Here is a 9,599-nt window from a genome sequence, read left to right as displayed (position 1 = left end):
ATTGTGAAGGGCGGAAACAATTTTAAATCACAAATAAAGTCATCGGGATGGCGAAGTTCAGAAAAGAATTGGAACGAATAGGAATCCTAAGAATGTTGATATTCAGTTTAGATTAAGTGAAAGAATACTTGAGGACGGTTCAAAAATGGAAAATAATCTTGCTATCATTTTCAGGATTTTTCTAGAATTGTTGATTTATGGGTGAAAGTTTCTGTTTTAATTGGAAGTTTGTAGAAGAAATTAACGACAAAGAATAAAATATACCCAAGAGTGAATATTAGAAAGAGATTAAATCAAAGTAAAGGCCCTATTTGAGGCATTCAAAAATATCATAAATATGATAACTTTAATCTGACAAACTAATGTTATTTTTTAACTAATTTTAGTCTCTAGAAGTAGGAGAACTACTTTTTTAGGTTTAAAAGACCTAAACTTTTATAAGTTATCTGGAGAGAAAATTAATTATGAATTTCTAGAAATTCAATTCAAGAAAGAGTCTACCGAAATCCTTTCAATTAAAATCGGTATAAACCTGTGGTTAGCCCCACAAATTTCGGAACACTGACCGTAGAATAGGCCTGGTCGATTTACTAGAAACCTAATTTGATTAAGTCGTCCTGGGATGGCGTCGGCTTTTACTCCTAAGGAAGGAATAGTTCAGGAATGGATTACGTCTGCTGCTGAAATAATAAGACGAATTTGAGTATTTAAGGGAATAGGGATTCGGTTATCAACATCTAAAAGTCGTAAATTTGAGTCGATACTATAGGGTGCCATGTAGGAATCAAATTCGACATTTAGAAAGTCCGAATATTCGTAGGATCAGTATCATTGATGCCCGATGGTTTTAATTGTGACTCTCGAGTTATTAGTTTCGTCCAATAAATAGAGTAGCCGCAGGGAAGGCATAGCGATGAAAATTAAGATGATAGCAGGTAAAATAGTTCAGATAATTTCAATTTCTTGGTTTTCAAGTAAAAATCGGTTAATAAGTGAGTTTAGTGCTGAATTAATTAAAATATAACCTACTAATGTAGTGATGAGAATGAGAATAAATATTGTGTGATCGTGGAAGTACGCTAATTGTTCCATAAGCGGAGAAGCGCTGTCTTGGAGTCCTAAACATCCTCATGTTGGCATCTCTAAAAGAAGGTAATTTCTTCCTGGTAGGAGCTTAAATCCTATACATCTATCTGTCATTTTAGATAATTAGAAATTAGAGGAATTTCTGCGTACCTGTGATCAGCAGGAGGGTAAGGGTGCTGTCATTCAATGGATGAGGACAGGAAGGACGGTGAAGTAATATTACGTTTTGATATTAAAGCTTCTCAAACAATAATTATGAACCAGAAAACAGCTACTAATGAAATAAGAGATCCGATTGATGAGACAATATTTCATGCTGCGTAAGCATCTGGGTAGTCTGAATATCGTCGTGGCATACCATTTAATCCTAGGAAGTGTTGGGGAAAGAAGGTTAAGTTTACTCCTAAAAATATAGTAAAGAAGTGAGGTTTTAATCATGAAGAATTCAGAGAAAATCCAGTAAACAGGGGGAATCAGTGAACAATACCTCCAAAAATTCCAAATACGGCTCCTATAGATAGAACGTAGTGGAAGTGAGCTACAACGTAGTAGGTGTCATGAAGAATGATGTCGATTGAGGAGTTTGCTAAAATTACTCCTGTTAAGCCACCTACTGTAAATAAGAAAATAAAGCCTAAGGTTCATAGCAGGGAAGGCGTGTATGAGAATTGAGAGCCTTGAAGAGTTCTTAATCATCTGAAGATCTTAATTCCTGTAGGGATGGCAATAATTATGGTTGCTGATGTAAAATATGCTCGGGTATCAACATCTATACCTACGGTGAACATATGGTGGGCTCACACAAGGAATCCTAGAATTCCAATTGCTGTTATGGCATAAATTATTCCTAGTGTCCCGAATGCTTCTTTTTTGCCTGATTCTTGTGTGACGATGTGTGAAACTATACCGAAAGCCGGGAGAATTAGGATGTAGACTTCGGGGTGCCCAAAAAATCAGAATAAGTGCTGGTAGAGAATAGGGTCCCCTCCGCCAGCAGGATCAAAGAAAGTGGTGTTTAAATTTCGATCTGTAAGAAGTATAGTAATTGCTCCTGCTAGAACGGGGAGGGATAGAAGTAGAAGTACTGCGGTGATGAAAACGGATCATACAAATAAAGGTATTCGGTCTATGGTTATTCCTCTTGTCCGTATGTTGATTGCTGTAGTTATAAAATTTACAGCCCCTAGAATTGAGGACACTCCAGCCAAATGAAGGGAGAAGATTCCAAGGTCAACTGATGCTCCTGCATGGGCGATTGATGCTGCTAGAGGAGGGTAAACTGTTCATCCTGTTCCAACACCCCTTTCTACTATTCCCCTTGTAAGGAGAAGAGTGAGAGAAAATGGTAAAAGTCAGAATCTTATATTATTTATTCGAGGGAAGGCTATATCAGGGGCTCCAAGTATAAGGGGAACTAATCAATTTCCAAAACCCCCAATCATGATTGGTATAACTATGAAGAAAATCGTCACGAAGGCGTGGGCTGTGACAATTACATTATAAATTTGATCATCTCCAATTAATCTCCCTGGTTGACCAAGTTCGGCTCGAATAATCAGTCTCAGGGAAGTGCCTACTATACCGGATCAGGCTCCAAACACAAAGTATAGGGTACCAATATCTTTATGATTTGTTGAAAAAAATCATCGTTGCGTTAGGCTTTATAGTGGAAAAAAGACGTCAAATTGCAAATTTGAAGATGTGTAATTACTAAAGCTTAAGAGAGAGAAGGTTCCATAGTATAAGTAGCAGAGCTACATTAGCAGTTCTATCAAAACTGTCCTTTTATCAGGCATTATACTTATTAAGGAGGTTAGGATTATAGGAGGTTATTTGTAAGTTTATGTTATTTAGGTAGCGTTCTTAGAAGATTGAATCCTAGATTGGAAAAAGATGTTTACTTTAATAGGTTGAGGGAAGCTTAAAGTTTGATTCTTGCTTAAACTTTTATTTTATAATTAAGGTATATGCATATCTTGGTGAGTAGAGGGTAAATAAAATAAAGATAATTTATAATACAGCCATAGTTTTGTTATTCGCAGTACGGAAGATTAAATATTGGATTAGGGTTTGATTTAGTAAATTATAAAAAGTTTGATAAAATTTTGTGCCAGCAATCGCGGTTAGACTTAAAAGCTTAGTAAAAGTGTTTTAGTTTAGGTTATTCTTACGTTTAAAGGTAAATTGAAATTTATAGTAATAAAAGGTGAAATTGGTTTATTGGAAATAAATGGAAGTTGAATTACAAAGAGGAACAAACCTGGAAATTAAGATATAAACCAGGATTAGATACCCTACTATACTTAGAAGATAAAAATAAAACTTGAATATTAATAGATATGGTCTTTAAATTCAAAGAATTTGGCGGTATTTTAGTCTTGTTAGAGGAACCTGTTCTGTAAATGATACAACACGAAGAATCTTACTTACTCTTGTTTAACAGTTTGTATACCGTCATTATCAGATAACCTTTGTTGAGGTAGTTATTGAAATTTGAGAAGTAAAAGTATATTAGATCAAGGTGCAGTTTATGGGTGAGAAGAAATGGGTTACAATAAAATTTATTTATTACGAATCAGTAATAGAATAGTTTCTGTGAAGGGGGATTTAATTGTAATACACAATTTAGTAAGTTAGTGTGATATGAGAACTAAAGTATGTACATATCGTCCGTCACTTCCATTTAAGGTGGAATAAGTCGTAACATAGTAGGTGTACTGGAAGGTGTACCTGGAATTAAATTTACTTTGGCAGAGAATATGCGTTAAATTTAGAATTTAATTATATAGAAAACACTCTATAGGTAAAAGTATTGGAAATAGTGCTGTGATTATTAGAATTGTGAGATATTTAATGTTGATAGTTTGTGTATTAGTTGGAGTGGCATTTGTAACTCTTCTGGAGCGTAAGATTTTAGGTTATATTCAAATTCGTAAGGGTCCTAATAAATTAGGTGTTCTAGGGTTACTTCAGCCCTTTTCAGATGCTGTTAAATTGTTTATAAAAGAGCAGAATTCACCGGTGGAATCTAATTTTTTACCTTATTATTTATCGCCGGTATTCGGTTTATTTATTGCTTTAATTTTGTGAAGGGTTATTCCATATGATTTAGGATTAGTGGATTTTGATGTAGGCGTATTATTCTTTTTGTGCTGTTTAAGACTAGGGGTCTACCCTTTATTAAGGGCTGGATGAGCTTCAAATTGTAAATATTCTTTATTGGGGAGTCTTCGTGCTGTAGCACAAACTATTTCGTATGAGGTAAGGTTGGCTTTAATTTTGTTATCTTATGTGTTTTTAGTTGGAAGATTTAGGTTTATAGAATTAAGATATTATCAAGAAAGAATGTGGCTTATTTGATTAACATTTCCATTGTCTATAGTTTGGTTAGGTTCTTGTTTGGCAGAGATAAATCGCACTCCTTTTGATTTTGCAGAAGGAGAGTCTGAGTTGGTTTCCGGATTTAATACTGAGTATAGGAGAGGGGGATTTGTATTAATTTTTATAGCTGAATATGTCAGAATTTTGTTTATGAGTGGAGTATCAACATTATTATTTTTAGGGGGGAGAGTTTTAAGGTTAGGATTTTATATAAAATTGGTGATGGTCAGATTTGCATTTATTTGGGTACGGGGAACTTTACCGCGATTGCGATATGATAAATTGATGTATATGGCTTGAAAAAGGTTTCTTCCTATATCTTTAAATTTTTTAATTTTTTTCTTTGGGGTAAAATTAATTTTAGTATAAACTAAATTTATATGTTGGTGGGTATTGGAAAAATCTTCCTTTAAATGTTTTCAAAACATTTGTTTTAAATAAACTAAATAGCCATTCTAGAAGGAAGTCTGTTAAAAGGGTAATTAAGGGGTCAGTAACATAATAAGAAAAGTAAATGACAGTTAGAGCTTGTCCTGTAAAAATATAAGGATCTTCTACAGATCGGGCCCCAATCCATGTTAATAAAATGATTGTGGAGATAAGAGTTCAAAATAGAAGCTGGTTTAAGGGATAAAAAGTGAGGCCTTGAAATTTTGATAAGGAGGTGACAGGTAACAGAGCAGCATATGCCTAACAACACAGGTAACAGAGCAATATATGACTAACAACACAGGTAACAGAGCTGTATTTGACTAACAACACAGGTAACAGAGGAATATTTCACTAACAACACAGGTGAGAGAGCAGTATATGATTAACAACATAGGTAACAGAGCAGTATATGACCAACAACACTGGTAACAAAGCAGTATATAACTAATAACGCAGGTAACAGCAGTATATGATTAAAAACGCTGGTAACAAACCAGTATATGACTAACAACACAGGTAACAAAGCAGTATATGATTATCAACACAGGTAACAGAACAGTTTGTGAATATCAACACAGGTAACTCTGCAGTATGTGACTATCAACACAGGTAACAGAGCAGTATGTGCCAACAGCACAGGTAACAGAGCAGTGTACGACTAACAACACAGGTAACAGAGCAGCATGTGACTAACAACACAGGTAATGGAGCAGTATGTGACTAACAACACAGGTATCAGAGCTGTATGTGACTAACAACACAGGTAACAGAGCAGTATATGACTAACAACACTAGTAACAAAGCAGTATATAACTAACAACACAGGTAACAGTAGTATATGACTAATAACACAGGTAACAGAGCCGTAATATGGCTAACAACACAGGTAACAGAGTAGTAATGTGACTAACAACACAGGTAACGGAGCAGTGTGTGACTGTCAACACAGGTAACAGTGTGTGACTAACAACACATGTATCAGAGCTGTATGTGACTGGCAACACAGGTAACAAAGCAGTATATGACTAACAACACAGGTAACAGAGTAGTATGTGACTAACAACACGTGTATCAGAGCTGTATGTGACTAACAACACAAGTAACAGAGCAGTATATGACTAACAACAAGGTAACATGGTAGTATGTGACTAGCAACACAGGTAACAGAGCAGTATATGACTAACAACACGGGTAACAGATAAGTATGTGACTATCAACACAGGTAACAGAGCAGTATATGACTAACAACACAGGTAACAGAGCAGCATATGTCTAACAACACAGGTAACAGAGCAATATATGACTAACAACACAGGTAACAGAGCAGTATATGACTAACAACACGGGTAACAGAGCAATATGTGACTAAGAAGACATGTATTAGAGCTGTATGTAACTAACAACACAGGTAACAGAGCAGCATATGTCTAACAACACAGGTAACAGAGCAATATATGACTAACAACACAGGTAACCGAGCAATATGTGAATATCAACACAGGTAACAGAGTAGTTTATGACTAACAACACTGGTAACAGCAGTGTACAACTAACAACGCAGGTAACAGCAGTATATGACTAACAACACAGGTAACAGAGCAGTATATGACTAACAACGCAGGTAACAGAGCAGTATATAACTAACAAGACAGGTAACAGAGGAGTCTATGACTAACAACACAGGTAACAGAGCAGTATATGACTAACAACGCTGGTAACAGAGCAGTATATAACTACACAGCAATAGACAGTATGTCAGCTACACCATAAATCTGTTCTCTCTTTACTCTTACTATAATTTATTTCAATTGTATTAGTTCAATATGCTTCTTAAAATTCATGTTTGCATTGTATATATAATTTTTTCTACTGTTTACAAAAAGGTGAGGGCCAGAAATTTTTGTCTTGTTCCTCCTTATAGTCCAGAGAGCCACAGTTATTCTTGGTCACATACTCTTGGTCACATACTCTTGGTCACATACTCTTGGTCACTTACTCTTGGTCACATACTCTTGGTCACATACTCTTGGTCACATACTCTTGGTCACATACTCTTGGTCACATACTCTTGGTCACATACTCTTGGTCACATATTCTTGGTCACATACTCTTGGTCACATACTCTTGGTCACGTACTCTTGGTCACGTACTCTTGGTCCCATACTCTTGGTCACATATTCTTGGTCACATATTCTTGGTCCCATACTCTTGGTCACATATTCTTGGTCACATATTCTTGGTCACATACTCTTGGTCACATACTCTTGGTCACATATTCTTGGTCGCATACTCTTGGCCGCATACTCTTGGTCACACACTCTTGGTCACATACTCTTGGTCACATACTCTTGGTCACGTACTCTTGGTCACGTACTCTTGGTCCCATACTCTTGGTCACATATTCTTGGTCACATATTCTTGGTCATATACTCTTGGTCACATACTCTTGGTCACATACTCTTGGTCACATACTCTTGGTCACATACTCTTGGTCACATATTCTTGGTCACATACTCTTGGTCACATACTCTTGGTCACATACTCTTGGTCACATACTCTTGGTCACATACTCTTGGTCACATACTCTTGGTCACATACTCTTGGTCACATACTCTTGGTCACATACTCTTGGTCACATACTCTTGGTCACATACTCTTGGTCACATATTCTTGGTCATATACTCTTGGTCACATACTCTTGGTCACATACTCTTGGTCACATACTCTTGGTCACATACTCTTGGTCACATACTCTTGGTCACATACTCTTGGTCACATATTCTTGGTCACATATTCTTGGTCACATATTCTTGGTCACATACTCTTGGTCACATACTCTTGGTCACATATTCTTGGTCACATATTCTTGGTCACATACTCTTGGTCACATACTCTTGGTCACATATTCTTGGTCACATACTCTTGGTCACATACTCTTGGTCACATACTCTTGGTCACATACTCTTGGTCACATACTCTTGGTCACGTACTCTTGGTCACGTACTCTTGGTCCCATACTCTTGGTCACATATTCCTGGTCACATACTCTTGGTCACATACTCTTGGTCACATATTCTTGGCAGCATACTCTTGGTCGCATACTCTTGGTCACATACTCTTGGTCACATATTCTTGGTCATATACTCTTGGTCACATACTCTTGCTCACATACTCTTGGTCACATACTCTTGGTCACATACTCTTGGTCACATATTCTTGGTCACATACTCTTGGTCACATATTCTTGGTCATATACTCTTGGTCACATACTCTTGGTCACATACTCTTGGTCACATACTCTTGGTCATATACTCTTGGTCACATACTCTTGGTCACATATTCTTGGTCACATATTCTTGGTCACATATTCTTGGTCACATATTCTTGGTCACATATTCTTGGTCACATATTCTTGGTCACATACTCTTGGTCACATATTCTTGGTCACATACTCTTGGTCACATATTCTTGGTCACATATTCTTGGTCACATACTCTTGGTCACATATTCTTGGTCACATATTCTTGGTCACATATTCTTGGTCACATATTCTTGGTCATATACTCTTGGTCACATACTCTTGGTCATATACTCTTGGTCACATATTCTTGGTCACATATTCTTGGTCACATATTCTTGGTCACATATTCTTGGTCACATTCTTGGTCACATATTCTTGGTCACATATTCTTGGTCACATATTCTTGGTCACATATTCTTGGTCACATATTCTTGGTCACATTCTTGGTCACATTCTTGGTCACATTCTTGGAAACCAAAACTTCTTTAATAAAATAATATACTAATTGTTAGAAATATAGGATCTATCTTTTCTCAAACATAAGTTGCAATGTATCTGATTTTTTTTTAGGTGGACCGAAATGTTGTGGTAAGTTGTCTCTCCTATGTACAAGTTGAGTATTGTTCCAGTCAGAATATTGTGCCTTTTTGTTATTTATGGCTTGATTGTGTACCAGGACAATTTTAATGTAATATGTGCTTGGGGTATATAGTGTGAAGCTTTTTAGCCTGTTACATGAATGTGCTATAATATTAAATAATTCTACACCGTTCTGGTCACACAATATTGAGAGACCAGACCGGCATCTCAGGGGTGTGGAGAAGTGTGTCACTACTCTGTACAACTCCCAACAAACCAGATACCAAGACCATGGACCATTTTTTCATCTTATATTCTGTGGATTTCGACCATTCAGGAGCTTGCCAAGTACGTGTGAGGTACGTCATGTTAAAATTTAAATGTTAATAGGCTTTCTTTTTACATTGTTACAAAATAGACCCGACACAAAATACCTGACACAAAAAAGATTGCATCTATATACTCGCAAGATATTGCTGTATAACATACAACAATAACTTACGGCAAGAACATAGCTACAAATAAACGCAGTAACAGGATCGTGAACTGAAATATATACACATTCGTGATTCAAAACCTGACATGTATATAAAATTTACATATAACATATATGACCAAGGCTCAATACAATAAAAAAAGAATATATACAAGAAATTGCATCAGTTAATCCCATCCTTCGCATTAATCAATAAACCAAAACCTAACATCATAACCTTACTAGAACATCTACATACTTATCCCTAGCAATACAGCTTTACATATACTAAAATACGAATAAACATAAAAAGAAAACAGCTGAGATTTAAAACCGAAGGCTCAT

General features: G+C 36.1%; 2 pseudogenes; one reads left to right on the top strand and one right to left on the bottom strand.

Moving 5' to 3' along the window:
• Positions 1–452: 452 nt before the first annotated feature.
• Positions 453–1,260, bottom strand: LOC138852250 (cytochrome c oxidase subunit 2-like; annotated as a pseudogene).
• Positions 1,261–3,887: 2,627 nt separating this feature from the next.
• Positions 3,888–4,809, top strand: LOC138852249 (NADH-ubiquinone oxidoreductase chain 1-like; annotated as a pseudogene).
• The last annotated feature ends 4,790 nt before the right edge of the window (positions 4,810–9,599 follow it).

The sequence above is a fragment of the Cherax quadricarinatus genome, unplaced genomic scaffold (genome assembly GCF_038502225.1).
Source record: "Cherax quadricarinatus isolate ZL_2023a unplaced genomic scaffold, ASM3850222v1 Contig5812, whole genome shotgun sequence".
Lineage (NCBI taxonomy): Eukaryota > Metazoa > Arthropoda > Malacostraca > Decapoda > Parastacidae > Cherax > Cherax quadricarinatus.
Note: the sequence above shows the minus strand (reverse complement) of the source record. Positions and strands in the feature narration are given on the sequence as shown.